This window comes from Canis lupus, chromosome 7 (genome assembly GCF_048164855.1).
Source record: "Canis lupus baileyi chromosome 7, mCanLup2.hap1, whole genome shotgun sequence".
Taxonomy (NCBI): Eukaryota; Metazoa; Chordata; class Mammalia; order Carnivora; family Canidae; genus Canis; species Canis lupus.
In genome coordinates, this window is record NC_132844.1 from 68,937,893 (window position 1) to 68,952,333 (window position 14,441).

General features: G+C 39.6%; 1 protein-coding gene across 3 annotated transcripts in view; it reads left to right on the forward strand.

Moving 5' to 3' along the window:
* NUDT3 (nudix hydrolase 3) overlaps nucleotides 1-14,441 on the forward strand; it is a 127,568-nt gene that overhangs the window by 46,581 nt on the left and 66,546 nt on the right. The window lies entirely within an intron of this gene.

The following is a 14,441-nucleotide window of genomic DNA, read 5'->3' on the forward strand; positions in this document are numbered from 1 at the left end:
AGTAGGATCTATCCTTAAGCTAAGAAGAACTACAAAGAACCTTGAACTGTAGTTAGTGGTTTTATAGCTAATAGTGCTATTGATTTGAAACTATTATATTACAGGACAACTCAGATAATTATATTAATGTTATCTTTTAGGATAAAAAATATATGTAAGCATAAAATCCAATTAGTTAAAAGCTCAGTAAACTTTTTAAAAGATTTTAAGTAATCTCTACACCCACCACGGGTTCAAACTCAACCCTCTGATCAAGAGTTGCATGCTCCATCATCTGAGCCAGCTAGGTGCCCCAAAAGCTCAGTAACTCTAAATCTGAAATGGAAATATCAGCATAACCCATAATTCATTTTTCTCTTCAATTATCCTATTTTCATTTTTTTTGTAAAAAGTATTTATTATTTGAGAGAGAAAAAGAGTGAAAGCACCAGCCAAGGGAGAGGCAGAGGGAGAGAGAGAGAAGTAGACTCCTCGCTGAGTGGGGAGCCCAACATGCGGCTCGACCCCAAGACCCTGGGATTATGACCTGAGCTAAAGGCAGACACTTAACCGACTGAGCCACCCAGGTGCCCCTATTGTTTCCGTTCTAATAATACATATTTCCTATCTGCCATTGAAAATGAAAGGCTTTAGAAACAATGACAACACAACAGTGCCAGTACCTAAATTGAGGCCTCTAAATATCATTTCCCACTAAGAACCAGCTAAATTCAGATTTGGGGCAGGCAGTGCTTACAATGACCCTGAGATGTGACCGTGACAAAAAAGCAAGACAGCTATACAAGATTAAAGACTTATGTCAAAAATATGTGAGATAAACAAGATTTGTAAAACATTACTGTTAGGATATATGTGGTAAGCCTGTGGGTGGCTACCATATGGTTCTTTCAACTTAACTGTATATTTGAAAATTGTTATAATTAAGTGCTAGTTGAAAAAGACGGAATCCAACCTGAAGCAGCTCTTGCTAGACTAGCTAGAACTAGCTCTTGCTGGTTAAAGGTGGGAGAACCAAAAAACTAATGACTACAGGGCAGCCCTGGTGGCTCAGCAGTTTAGCGCCGCCTTCAGCCCAGGGCTGGATCCTGGAGACCCAAGATTGAGTCCCGCGTCTGGGCTTCCTGCGTGGAGCCTGCTTCTCCCTCTCCCTGTGTCTGCCTCTCCCTCTCTGTGTGTCTGTCATGAATAAATAAATAAAATCTTAAAAAAAAAAAAAACTAATGACTACAATCGATTGAAACATAGGAAGTATTAACACAGTAACAAGAGTAACAACAAAATATTTGGAGGTAGCTTGGACACTCTCATTTTTCTAAAAATTAGTGAATTAGGAGGAGGAAAAAAGCATTTATCTTACCTTTCCTCTGTTAGGATAATCAGTCAGTGAAGAAGTTTCTTCTTTGTGGAAATTTCAGTTAATATAAAAGGGATGATAGAATTAGAAAATTATCATTTGTATTCCCTAATGCAGTTATGGATATAGAATGGGTATCATTAATAGATGCTACAACCAGTCAAAGAAAGGCTGACGGTGAACTCTGTCATGGATAGATCACATGGGAGCTCTTGACACCAGTTTCATCTCATCATTAAAGCTGATGTCAAATCTTATTGTCTGACAGTGCAGTGCTATAGCAAGTATGTGGCACTGGCAGTGAAGTTTTCTTGCCAAAATAGAAACAAACTTGATTAGGCTTCAAGATCTTCCCACCTGAGTACAGGAACTGTGGGAGAGAGAGGACCAAGTTGAATATTACCACAGAGGGAAGGCACTAGAAAAAGGAAGTTGGGAAATCCTACAAGATAAATGTTTTCTACAACAAATAAATGGTTTGAAAACCATGGGCCAGGAGGGGGAACTGCTTTAGACTAAGGCTTATGAGTCATACCAACCAAATGCAATGATTGGACTTCTTTGGGATCTTTATCTAAATAAATCAGTTGAGGGCAGCCCCAGTGGCGCAGCGGTTTAGCGCCGCCTGCAGCCTAGGGTGTGCTCCTGGAGACCCTGGATCGAGTCCCACGTCAGGCTCTCTGCATGGTGCCTGCTTCTCTCTCTCTGCCTCTCTCTCTCTCTCTCTCTCTCTGTGTATGTGTGTGTGTGTCTCTATGAGTAAATAAGTAATCTTAAAAAAAATAAATCAGTTGTAAAATAACATTTTTTAAACGATTGGAAAAATTTGAATATGGCCTGTTTATTAGATGATTATAAGCAATTACTCATTTGCTAGGTTTAATAATGACATTGTGGTTATATATTTTTTTAAAGATTTATTTGAGAGAGAGAAAGAGAACAGAATGCACACATGCAAGAGTCGGGGAAGGGACAGGGAAGAGGAGAAAATCTCAAGCAGACTCTTTGCTGACCTGAGGAGATAGGGTGCATGATGCGGAGCTTGATCTCCCCACCATGATATCATGAGTTGGATGTTTAACCAACTGAGCCATCCAGGCGCCTCATGATCATATTTTTTAAAAGTCCTTATCCGTTAGTGATAATGTAACTGGAGTATTTAGTGATGAAATATATCGATGTCTGGGATTTGCTTTAAGCTACTCTGGGAATGGGGTTTAGGCAAATAAAACATGATAGGCAAAATGTTAATAATTACTAAAGCTGGGTAATGAATATGTGGAGATTCATTATATTTTTCCTCTACTTTTGTGTATGTTTGGAATTTTCTAAAATAAAGCAGTTTTTAAAATTACCGCATGGCCATTAAGAGAAAAAAAACAGGAGGGGTACCTAGGTGGCTTAGTGGTTGAGCGGCTGCCTTTGGCTCAGGTCATGATCCTGGGGTCTTGGGACTCCCTGTGGGGAGTCTGCTTCTCCCTCTGCCTATGTCTCTGCCTCTTTCTGTGTGTCTCTCATAACTAAATTAAAAAAAAAAAAAAAAAAGGAGTTTCTTTGGTATGTAATGATACGATGATTTCTGCGATTAAAGTGAAAAACTAAGGACAGTGTATGTGATGGCTTACTATTTGAGGTAACAAAGAAAAAAATAATATGTATCTATTTATACTCATATATGCTAAGATATCTCAAGAAGTCTTCATAAGAAGTGCCTCTGGGGTCAGATGTAGGAAAGAAGGCTTACTTTTCACGGAATGTCCTTTTGTACTATTTTAACAAGTGTAGTGTGTACCACTAAAAAAAATATATTATAAAAAATAAAAAGAATTAGGAACCACTCTTCCAGGCACACACACCTGTGTAAATTTAGAACAATGGAATGTCAGTGCTGGTGAGGATTTTGAGATTATTTGAACAACCTCATTTTAAAACTGAGAAAGTTGAAGTCTGTGGGGTTTTGTTTTGTTTTTTTTTCAGTCGTGTGGCGAATTGGTGTGAGGCCGATTTATAAGCCAAGTCTCTGACTGCCCTCCTCTATAAAGTAGACAGCATACAAGTATGGTTTTAAACTTTGCCATCTCAAGTTAGATTGAAATGTGATTGATACATTCCTGCTACTCTGGGGACAAGATACATACCTGCCTTTGAATCTGCAGGAGCATCGTTTTTTATGAACCTGCATTTTGGAAGACATCATTTGTGTATGGCTCAGCAAAATCAGTGTTATTGATAAACAGTGATTTTACAGTGTATTCCTACAGTTCTAAGATCGTGTGTGGGAAAATAATGCAGCTTATGGATGTCAGGAATGTTGTTGCTGTGGCTTTGTTTGTTTTAATGACCTCAGGAAACTTGAACGTTCTAAATATTTCATTCACTCTTATTTGGTTTTCAGAAATTTCCTAGGGAATAATGCTTGGCATTCTTCTTGGCCAATTATAAAAATCTTAAATGCTTGTTCTAAAATATTCAAGCTGTACATGAGATTTTAAAGAAATGCCTTTAAAGAAAATGCCTTCTCCTCCTTAGTGCCACCAATTGTACTATACAGAGGCAGTCATTGTTTCTGGGGTGAATGCTTTCAAATGGAAAAATTTTTTAATTTTTTTAAAGATTTTATTCATTTATTCATGAGAGAGACATAGAGAGAGAGGCAGAAACATAGGCAGAGAGAGAAGCAAGCTCCATGCAGGGAGCCCAATGTGGGACTTGATCCCGGGACTCCAGGATCATGCCCTGAGCCGAAGACAGACACTTAATCACTGAGCCACCCGGGCATCCCTCAAATGGAAATTTAAATTGAGGTTGTGAAGTTCTCATCACATGGAGTACAGGAAACTTCTCCTAGTGCCTCAAATTTTTTTTCTTTTCCCATCTGCTCCCCTCCTGTGTTTCTGTCTCTTGAAAAATGGGTATCTCTGTCTGCCTGTTGACTCCAGTAAAATGCCTTAGCCTCCACATCCCTTTCACAGCACCCATATTTCTGATTAGTTAACAGCCCCTGCCGTCGCTCACCCCTAAATATGACTTAGCCACTTGCTCCCCGTCTTCAAGGATGCTGATTACCAGACCTCTCTGTTTCGAATAGCCCATCACTCATTACCTTTCAGATTCAGTAGGCTTCTCAAACAAATGAAATTGCCATTTTCCTCTTCAAAAACCAAGGAGGATTCCCAGTTGCCTTCAGTTGCTGTAACTCTTTGGTAATGCAAAAATGGAGTTTTTTATATGGTTCCAGTCTAATTTATCAGTCTCCTCCATTCCTCTCTTTTTCTTTCCCATCATGCACCCTATACCATTATCAAACTACTCGGATTTCTCAGCATTCCTGGGATATAACACACTGTTTCCACAACTGTGCCTTGGCAGTTGCAGTCCCCTTTCTGGAGCACCTCTCCTTCCTGGGCACAGGAAAGTCCTCTTGGCCCAGTTCACAGGTTCCTTTTGGAGAAGTGTTCTGGGACCCTCTCAGAGTCTTCTCTCCTCTCATAAGCCTTATCAACATGATGTTGTAGCTATTGGGCCCTTCATTAGATCAAGGCTTGGCAGAATTTTTCTGTAAAGGACCAGATAGAAAATATCTGTGCTTTGTGCACACCTGATTTTTACCAGGACTACTCAGCTTTTCCCTTGTAACCTGAAAGCAGCCATAGACTGTAGGTAAATGAATGAGCATGGCTATGCTCCAGTAAACTTTATTTATGGACACTGTGATTTGAATTTCGTATAAATGCACATGTTCCCAAATACTCTTCTTTAGACTTTTTCAAACATTTGAAAACCATTTTTAGGTAAAGACCATTCATAGGTCATGGGCCATACAAAAACCATCAGTAGGCTGAATTTGGTCCATGGGCCACAGTTTGCCAATCCTTGCATGAGAGTGGGCTGTTCAGAGGTAGGCTTTCTATATTTTTATACATCTCTGCCTCCCACTCACCCCCCCTTTCTCCGTGCCTCACTTCCTTTATAAGCAAGTGATAACTGGACAATAGTTTGTTTTTGTTTTTGTTTTAAGGTTTTATTTATTTGATAGAGCATGAGCGGGGCAGAGGGAGGGCAGAAAGATAGGGAGAAGCAGACTCCATGCTGAGCAGGGAGCCTGAGGGGATGCAGAGCTTGATTGCAGGACCCTGAGATCATGACCTGAGCTGAAGGCAGACGCTTAACCGGCTGAGCCACCCAGGCGCCACTGGACAAAGTTGTTTATATAGTATATGTGCTGTCGAAGCGAGCACAACAGTTGTTTATAGAATAAATGCTTTAGTGATGAATTACTTGGATTATGGTGGTATCTAAACATGTGAAAAATTACAGAGCATCATATTGTGAATTAGTAGCCATTTTTTATATTTATTTTTTTTTTAATTTTTATTTATTTATGATAGTCACACAGAGAGAGAGAGAGAGAGAGAGAGGCAGAGACACAGGCAGAGGGAGAAGCAGGCTCCATGCACCGGGAGCCCGATGTGGGATTCGATCCCGGGTCTCCAGGATCATGCCCTGGGCCAAAGGCAGGCGCTAAACCGCTGCGCCACCCAGGGATCCCTTTTTTTTTATATTTATTAATAAACATTTTTAGAAAAGAAAGTGTACAGAAGTTGCATAATTAGAGGAATTCACAGGTCTCCTCTATGTAGAAAACAGCTCTGGCCTCCAGAAAAGATATAATAAACAAGCAAATAGTCTCTGCTCATAAAACTGGTCCAAATCCTTGTTTTGTGGGGTTTTTTTTTTTTTTTTTTTTTTTAGATTTTATTTATTTATTCACGAGAGACACAGAGAGAATGAGGGGGGGCGGGCAGAGCCACAGGCAGAGGGAGAAGCAGGTTCCATACAGGGAGCCTGACATGGGACCCGATCCCGGGTCTCCAGGATCACACCCTGGGCCGAAGACAGGCACTAAACTGCTGCACCACCCGGGCTGCCCCAAATCCTTGTTTTGAATTCAAGATTAGATCAGGATGCCTTCTTCATCTTTTCCTTTTATCTGATGGCAGTTTTCAGAGGGTTTTTCTTACAGGGCTAGCTAGCTATATCATGGGGATAACAGGCTCTAAGTGGCCTGGTGGTCAGAGTCAGACATGTAGACTGTGTTTTGAATCCTGGCTCAGCACTGACCTTTTTTTTTCTGTGCCCTTTGCCACATCACCAAATCATCTAAGTCTTGGCTTCCTCATTGCTATAATGGCAGGTACTGAAGAATACCCAGCTTGTATGGTTGTTTGAAATTTAGGAAGAGTATATTAAAAATAGAATATGTAAAATGCCAGCACCTGGCACAAAATTGGCACTGAATAAATACTACCTGCTGTTGTTATTATTTATTTCCCCCCAGGATTAGTCTGTTTTCGTTCAGCATAGACAAGGCCTGTGGGAGTGGGGGAGATTTACAGAAATACCCCGGTTATATTGAAACATTGTAATCCAACAATGTTTAGTCTCTGTTTTTTTCATATAACCTGCCAATACAGCCAAGCTTATTGGTTTCTTTAGTCTTCTTTTTTAAAATAAAGTCGTTGACTACCAGGCAGTGTAAATGCTTTGGTATTTTAACATCAACAGTAACTGAGGAAGATCGTGCAGACCACTCTCTCACTTAGAAGACCAGAGTATGCTCTGTACCCTGGGACTCAATACTTAAGAATGCCGTGCAGGAGAGTTTGTGTTTCTGACTACCTTTTCATATTCTTAAAATACCTCTTTGTTTCCAAGGTAAAACTGTCAAAATATCTATTCACAGCACAGTATGATGTTTCTTTGTACTAGACAGAGAATTTCCTTTCATTAAATAAGCAGTCTGATTAGCTAGATAAAGAGATGTTTATAAGGCATTTTGTAAACTGACTGTTTATGTCCCCTTGAGCAGTATTTTGAGCTCCTGTGTTGGAAAAAAATAGAGGGTAAAATGGTTTCAAAACTCTAGGAACTGATACTACTAATACTTGGCCCTGTGATTACTTATTGATTTAACTTGAACAAGTTATTTGACTTCTTGCTGAGAGCTTAACTCATCTTTTTGATATTTTTATAGGGTCCTTCTACACAAGAACTTGTAGCAGCTGTTCTCGAAAATATTGTGTTATAGGGCAGCTGGGTGGCTCAGTCGGTTAAGTGTCCCAACTTTTCATCTCAGCTCAGATCTTGGTCTCAGGGTGGTGAGTTCAAGCCCTGTGTCGAACTCCACACTGGGTGTGGAACCTACTTTTTAAAAATCTCAAATATTTACACACATACATAATACATTCTGTAAAAAATAGTAACATTTCTGTTTATCTGGAATCCAAGCAGATAATTATTCACTATTATTTTGGTCTTATTACAAGAAGGAGCACAGAAATGATTACAAACTACTCTGTAAAGTAGTTTGCAGAGCATATCACAGATTTGGTAGGGTGCAGCCCTTGTGTCATCTAGGATACCAGCAAAGTTCTCTGGCAGTAATGGCTGTGCTGAGGGGCTGTCAAATGTCAGGGGCATTGTATTGTTGGAAATGATATCATGTTGGGTGTATTACTGAATGTAGTTTTCTGGAAATTAGTAATATATCTAAGATCTATAGCTTGTTAATCAGGATTTCCTGTGATGTAGATTATCAGCATAATCTTTTTTTTTTTTTTTTTTTTTTAAGATTCATTTATTTATGAGAGACAGAGAGGCAGAGACACAGGCAGAGAGAGAAGCAGACTCCATGCAGGGAGCCCGATGCGGGACTCAATCCCTTGTCTCCAGGATTACACCCCTAACTGAAGGCAGATGCCCAACCGCTGAGCAACCAAGGCATCCCTTTAAAAAAAAAAAAAAAAAAAAAGGAAAACATTTCCAGAACTTTAACCTAGGATATGTGGAATATATTTACCCCCACTGTGGTCTTGGTGATGGGAATAGAAACTTTTCTGACACCAAGAAGGGTGAACAATAGGTAGAGCTTTGCAAATATGTAAATTCTCTCTTGTGTTAGTCTCATCCTGGCTCAAAGAATCTAAGACCATTTTTTCCCCCAAATCTCTTCTTCTCTCTTACCTCCAGTCCCACATTTATATGTTTGTCCACTAGAAAATATTCACTAGAGGGATGCCTGGGTGGCTCAGTGGTTGAGCATCTGCCTTTGGCTCAGGTCATGATCCCAGGTCCTGGGATCGAGTCCCACATCGGGCTCCCTGCATGGAGCCTGCTTCTCCCCCTGCCTGTGTCTCTGCCTCTCTCTCTCTCTCATGAATAAATAAATAAATCTTTAAAAGAAATATTCACTAGACATCTCATTATATTTTCAATTCATATGTTCAGAGGATATCCTCCTTGTGGTTTGCTCCTCCACTGACCTTTCACATTTTCCTTGGAGGGCAGCTCCACCATTGACCTAGCCCATAATCTGTCAATCATTTGGTCCTATGGAAGCTTCTTTCTCTTTATCTGAGAACTTGTAATTTCCCTCCCACTCTCACTTCTGTCCTCCTCCTTTCTCAACCGGAATTAAATGTGTGAACCTATTCTGCTTACCAAGCTTGCCCACGTCCAGCTCAAGTCAAAGTGACCTTTCTAAAACCCAAATTGGAAGAGTGCTCCTAGCCACTTCTAGTTTGGTGCTGCCCAGAAGGCTTTAGTTTTTGTTTAAATAAACTCTTAAAATTAAAAACAAAAACAAATTGGGTTATGTTATTTCTTTGCTTAAACAACTTGCTTGATTTACCCATTGCCTTCAGGTTTCAATCCAAACTCTTGATAATTAGACCCCTGCCTTTTGTTCAGCCTCCCTGAGTAACCCCTTCTATATGCTTTCTGCACTCCTTTTTTAAAGCACTTGTTTGTTCATTCAGTCATTGGACCATTCTTTGATTTGCTCATTAAACTTTTATTGGACACTAATAATGGGTCAAGCTCTGTGCTTAAGGTTTGGGTATGAGGCAGTCAACAGAAGAGATCCTTAGACATTTCACTGACCTCTCACACTGTTAATCAGGATAAACTAGGTTATGCTGTAATGACAGATTAACCCCCAAATCTCATTGTTTTAACACAACACAGTTGTATTGCTTGTTACAAGTCACTTTTCAGAGGCTGTGCTCTACACAGGGTCTCTTCCAATCAGAGGCCCCATCTTACAGCTACACCAACTGGAACTCACTATGTCCTTGGGCACTGTGACAGAGGAAGAGAAAAGAGACTGGGTGGGTTTCTCCCTGCCTTAGCCCAGAAGTGAAGTGTGTGTCCCTTCTGTTCACATTTCCTTAGTCAGAAACAGTCAGGTGGCCCCACCTAATAGCAGAGGGGCTTCAAATACCATAAACAAGCACATAAAATATCTGATGAACATTATGATCTCTGCCACAGTTACTGAAATAGAAACAGTTCCTGACTTCTTGTCTGTCTTATCCACTGGACTTTAAATTTCTTGAGAACTGAGATTGTATCTACCTTGCTTTTATGTCCTAATAAGCACATGGGCACACAGTAAGCTTCTGATTTTTGTTGAATAAATGTCGTTCTTGAGCTTGGATTTACCTCAAGTCACTCCCTTTAAGAAACGTCTTATCCCTCTACTGCCTTCCCCTCCTCCTGCCCCAAGCCTGGGTTAGGTGTCTCTTTTCAGTCTTTGTAGTATCCCGTGCCTACCTCAACCAAAGCATTCCTCACCCTGTATTATTACTTTTTTGTCCCTTCCTCTCTCCACTAGATACTCATTTCCTTTGGGGCAGGGGCTTTGGCTTTCTTTTATGTATATATATTTTAAGATTTTATTTATTAATTTGGGAGAGATAGAGAGCATGCATGAGGAGGAGCAGAGGGAGAGGGACAAGCTGACTCTGTGCAGACCCTGGAGCCTGATGTGGGGCTCAATCCCAGGACCCTGAGATCATGACCTGAACCAAAACCAAGAACCAGAGGCTTAACTGAGCCACCCAGGCACCCTCTTTTATATTCTTTTGAAAATTTGGGGACGCCTGGGTGGCTCAGCAGTTCAGCATCTGCCTTCGGCCCAGGGCGTGATCCCAGGATCCAGGATCCAGTCCCACATCGGGCTCCTTGCATGGAGCCTGCTTCTCCCTCTGCCTCCGTCTCTCCCTCTGCCTCTCTCTCTGTGTGTCTCTTATGAATAAATAAATAAAATCTTTTAAAAAAGAAAAAGGAAAATTTGTATTAAGCATTTTTAAAGCAATTTTTAAAACCTTAAGAAATAAAACATTACTATTCCAAGCTTAAGTAAGCCCTTTATGTAACTCTTCCCCCATTAGGTTTATCATTCCCATAGATTTCTTTAGTCTTTCATTGCATATTTGTGTCCCTAATCAATATAAGGATTTTCCTTTGTGTCCATGTGGATAACAACCTATCCCCCAGCCCTACCTGTTGATCTCTCCCTGCTCTATAGGACCACCTGTACCATAAATCCAGGAGTTGGATATGGTGTGTTCTCTAGGTACATTTATCCATCTCTGCACTGATAATCACCTGTCTTGGTGATAACAGTTTCATGAAAGGTGTGATACCTGGTTGTCCAGTCCCTTACTTTGAACTGCCTTAAAATTGCAGAGGTTTTAAGCTGCAACTGCCATTCCTGGTTTATAATGATGCTTAATGAATGTTGAATAAATAACAAATTGTTTTTTTTTTCCTTAGTATGTCATTTATAGGTTTAATTTTGTCATTTAATTTTTTCATTTAATTTCTTTTCAGATAATTCTGTACTTAAAAATCAAGCTTCAGAATCAGAATTTACTGACCAGAAACACCATTTAGTGTTTTCTAAGATAGGAAGGAGTAAAGCCTGTAGCTAAAGTAAAGAATGTTTTGGTTTTTTTGCAGTAAGTTTTCAGTGGGTTGTCAAGGAAACTAAGCCAGGAGAACTGTTTACTGGTAATGGTGTTTGCTTTGAAGAGTGACTACAAAGTAATGAGGCTTGTTTTTCCCAGTGTCACTATTATATGTAGTATTACCTCACATAGCCATGCTTTGAATGTGCAAGGTAATAACACTTTCTAGATTTACTAATTAATATTTCACAAGGATTGAAATTTAGAAATTAAATTATACTTTATGTTAGAGGTTTTCTTTGCTTTGGCTTGCAATTGTCCCTTTCATTTGGACTATAACCTAATTGGATGGCCCTAGTCAGCTTTTCAAGCAAACGCTTAGGTTTAGAATGGCTGTGTAACACTTTGCCAAGTGGGAAAACTCTAGGAAGAAAGACTATGTGTTGTTTATATAACAAATCAACGAAAGATTAACCAATTTTTCTACTCTTTCTTCTTGAGTTTTCTTTGCAGATTGGATTGATAGGACTTAAATGCCATTATCTAGAAAGTCTTTGGAAGACTTTTTTTAAAAAGGTGCTTAGGGGCACTTCGGTGGCTCATTCGTTAAGTGTCTGCCTTTCTCTCAGGTCATCATCCCGGAATCCTGGAGTTCTGCATCCAGCCCTCTGCTCATCAGGGAGCCTGCTTCTCCCTCTCCCACTGCCTGCCGCTTTGCCTATTTGTGTGTGCTCTCTTTCTCTCTCTGTCAAATAAATAAGTCTTTTTTTTTTTTTTAAAGCTGTTTAACTGAGACACCTGGGTAGCTCAGTGGTTGAACGTCTGTCTGCCTTTGGCTCAAGGCGTGATCCTGGATTCCTAGGATCGAGTCCCGCATCGGGCTTCTTGCATGGAGCTTGCTTCTCCTCCCTCTCCTGTGTCTCTGCCTCTCTCTGTGTCTCTCATGAATAAATAAACAAAATATTTAAAAATAAATAAATAAAGCTGTTTAACGTAAATTAACAAACATGATTATGTTTGGATTTTATTTGTATATTTATTAAGATTTTATTTATTTGGGGGAGTGAGCGAGAGAGCATAAACAGGAGGAGGGGCAGGTGCCCCTGTTTTTATTTTGATAAGAAAGTTTTTCTGCTTCTCCCTCTGCCTGTGTCTCGGTCTCTCTCTCTTTCTGTGTCTCTCATGAATAAATAAATAAAATCTTAAAAAAAAAACTTTTAAAAAGTTTTTATTAAATTCTAGTTAGCATATAGTATAACATTGGTTTCAGGAATAGAACTTAGTGATTCATCACACATATAACACCCAGTGTTCATCACAATAAGTGTACTTGATAAGGAATTTTTTAAAATGTAAGATTAGCCACAATTATAAGATGGGAGGAGTATGGCAATGATCTCCCTCTTCTTTTATGGAAATAGTATATTATTTCAGCTTTATGATTTAATATTATATGAAACTAAGGATAACTTTTGGGAAGGCCACTCCCTTGGAGTGTAAGCTCTGAGATAGAAAGTAATAGCACTGACTCCTAAATTTAGCTTTTAAAAATTTACTATGATTTTAAAACCAGTTTTATTTTATTGGAAGGAAGTACACATAACATGACATTAACTATTTAAAAGTGAACAAGTCAGTGGCATTTAGTTCCACTAATTCAGTGGCATTTAGCAACCTTTAGGTAGTTTCAGAACACTTGGATCACTCCCAAACAAAATCCTATACTCATTAAGCAGTTACTCTCTGTTCTTCCCTTCACCCCAACCCCTGGCAACTACCAGTTTGCTTTCTGTCTCTGTGCATTGACCCATTCTGCCTATTGAACATAATTGGGATCTTACAATATGTGATTTTTTGAGTCTAGCTTTCACTTAACATAATGTTTTCAAAGTTCATCAGCTGTGTGTTGTGTATCAGGGCTTCATTCTTTTTTTTTTTTTTTTTTTTTTAATTTATGATAGTCACAGAGAGAGAGAGAGAGAGAGGCAGAGACACAGGCAGAGGGAGAAGCAGGCTCCATGCACCGGGAGCCCGATGTGGGATTTGATCCCGGGTCTCCAGGATCGCACCCTGGGCCAAAGGCAGGCGCCAAACCGCTGCGCCACCCAGGGATCCCGGCTTCATTCTTTTTATGGCTAAATACTCTTCCTGTGCATGTGTATGCCACATTTTGTTATCCATTCATTCATTGATAGACATTTGTTTCTACACTTTGGCTACAGTGAATAATGTACATTTATGTGTAAGTATTTAAGCACCTCTTTTCAGTTCTTTTGGGCATATACCTAGGAGTGGGATTGCTAAGTCATATGGTTTTTGTTTGTTTTTTTGAGAGCAGGGATGGGGGTGCAGAGTGAGAGGGAGAGAATCTCAAGCAGACTCCCCACTGAGCATAGAGCCTAACACAGGACTCATTTTCACAACCCCGAGATTATGACCTGAGCCAACATCAAGGGTTGAATGCTTAGCTGACTGACACCCAGGCACCCCTTATGGTAGTTTTTATTTAGTTCTTGAGGAACCACAAACTTTCCATAGTGCCTGAACTATTTGACATTCTTGTCTTGTGTTTAAGGGTTCCAATTTTTCTACATCCTTGCCAGTTCTTGTTATTTTTAAAAATATAGCCATTCTTGTGGGTGTAAAGTCACATCTCATGTTGGTTTTACTTTGTACTTTCCTAGTGACTAATGAGGTTGAGCATCTTTTCATGTGCTCCTTGGCTATTTGTAGATCTTCTTTGGAGAAATGTTGCTTGTCTTTTTGTTGTCATTGTATGTATTTTTATGTATTCATATTTTGGATAGCAGGCCCTTGTCAGATGATTTGCAAATATTTCCTCCCATTCTGTAAGTCACTTTTTCATATTCTTAATGCTCAGAAGATTCTAATTTTAATGAAGTCCAACTTATCTAATTTTTGTTGTTCATGGTTTTGGTGTCATGTCTAAGAATTCAGCATGTCTTACCAAATTCAAGGTCATAAGGATTTATTGCTGTTTTATTTATTTTTGTTTTTTAAATTATTTTTTAAAGTAAACTCTACCCCCAGAGTGAGCTCAAACTCATGACCCCAAGATCAAGAGTCACATGCTCTACCGACTGAGCCAGCCAGGTATAGACTGTATATTGGTGACTGTATATGGATTCACAGATTTCCTTCCTCCATGGTTCCCTGAGTCAGCAGATCACAGGCTTTATAGAGGAACATCAAGAGAATCTATCATGACATGAAGAAAAGGGATTAAGGATGAGAAAAAGGTAGAATTTCCAAGGGCTCATGTAGTTGCAGAAGCCTCAAGGGATAGATGGAAGATGACCAGAAGGAAGGTCACC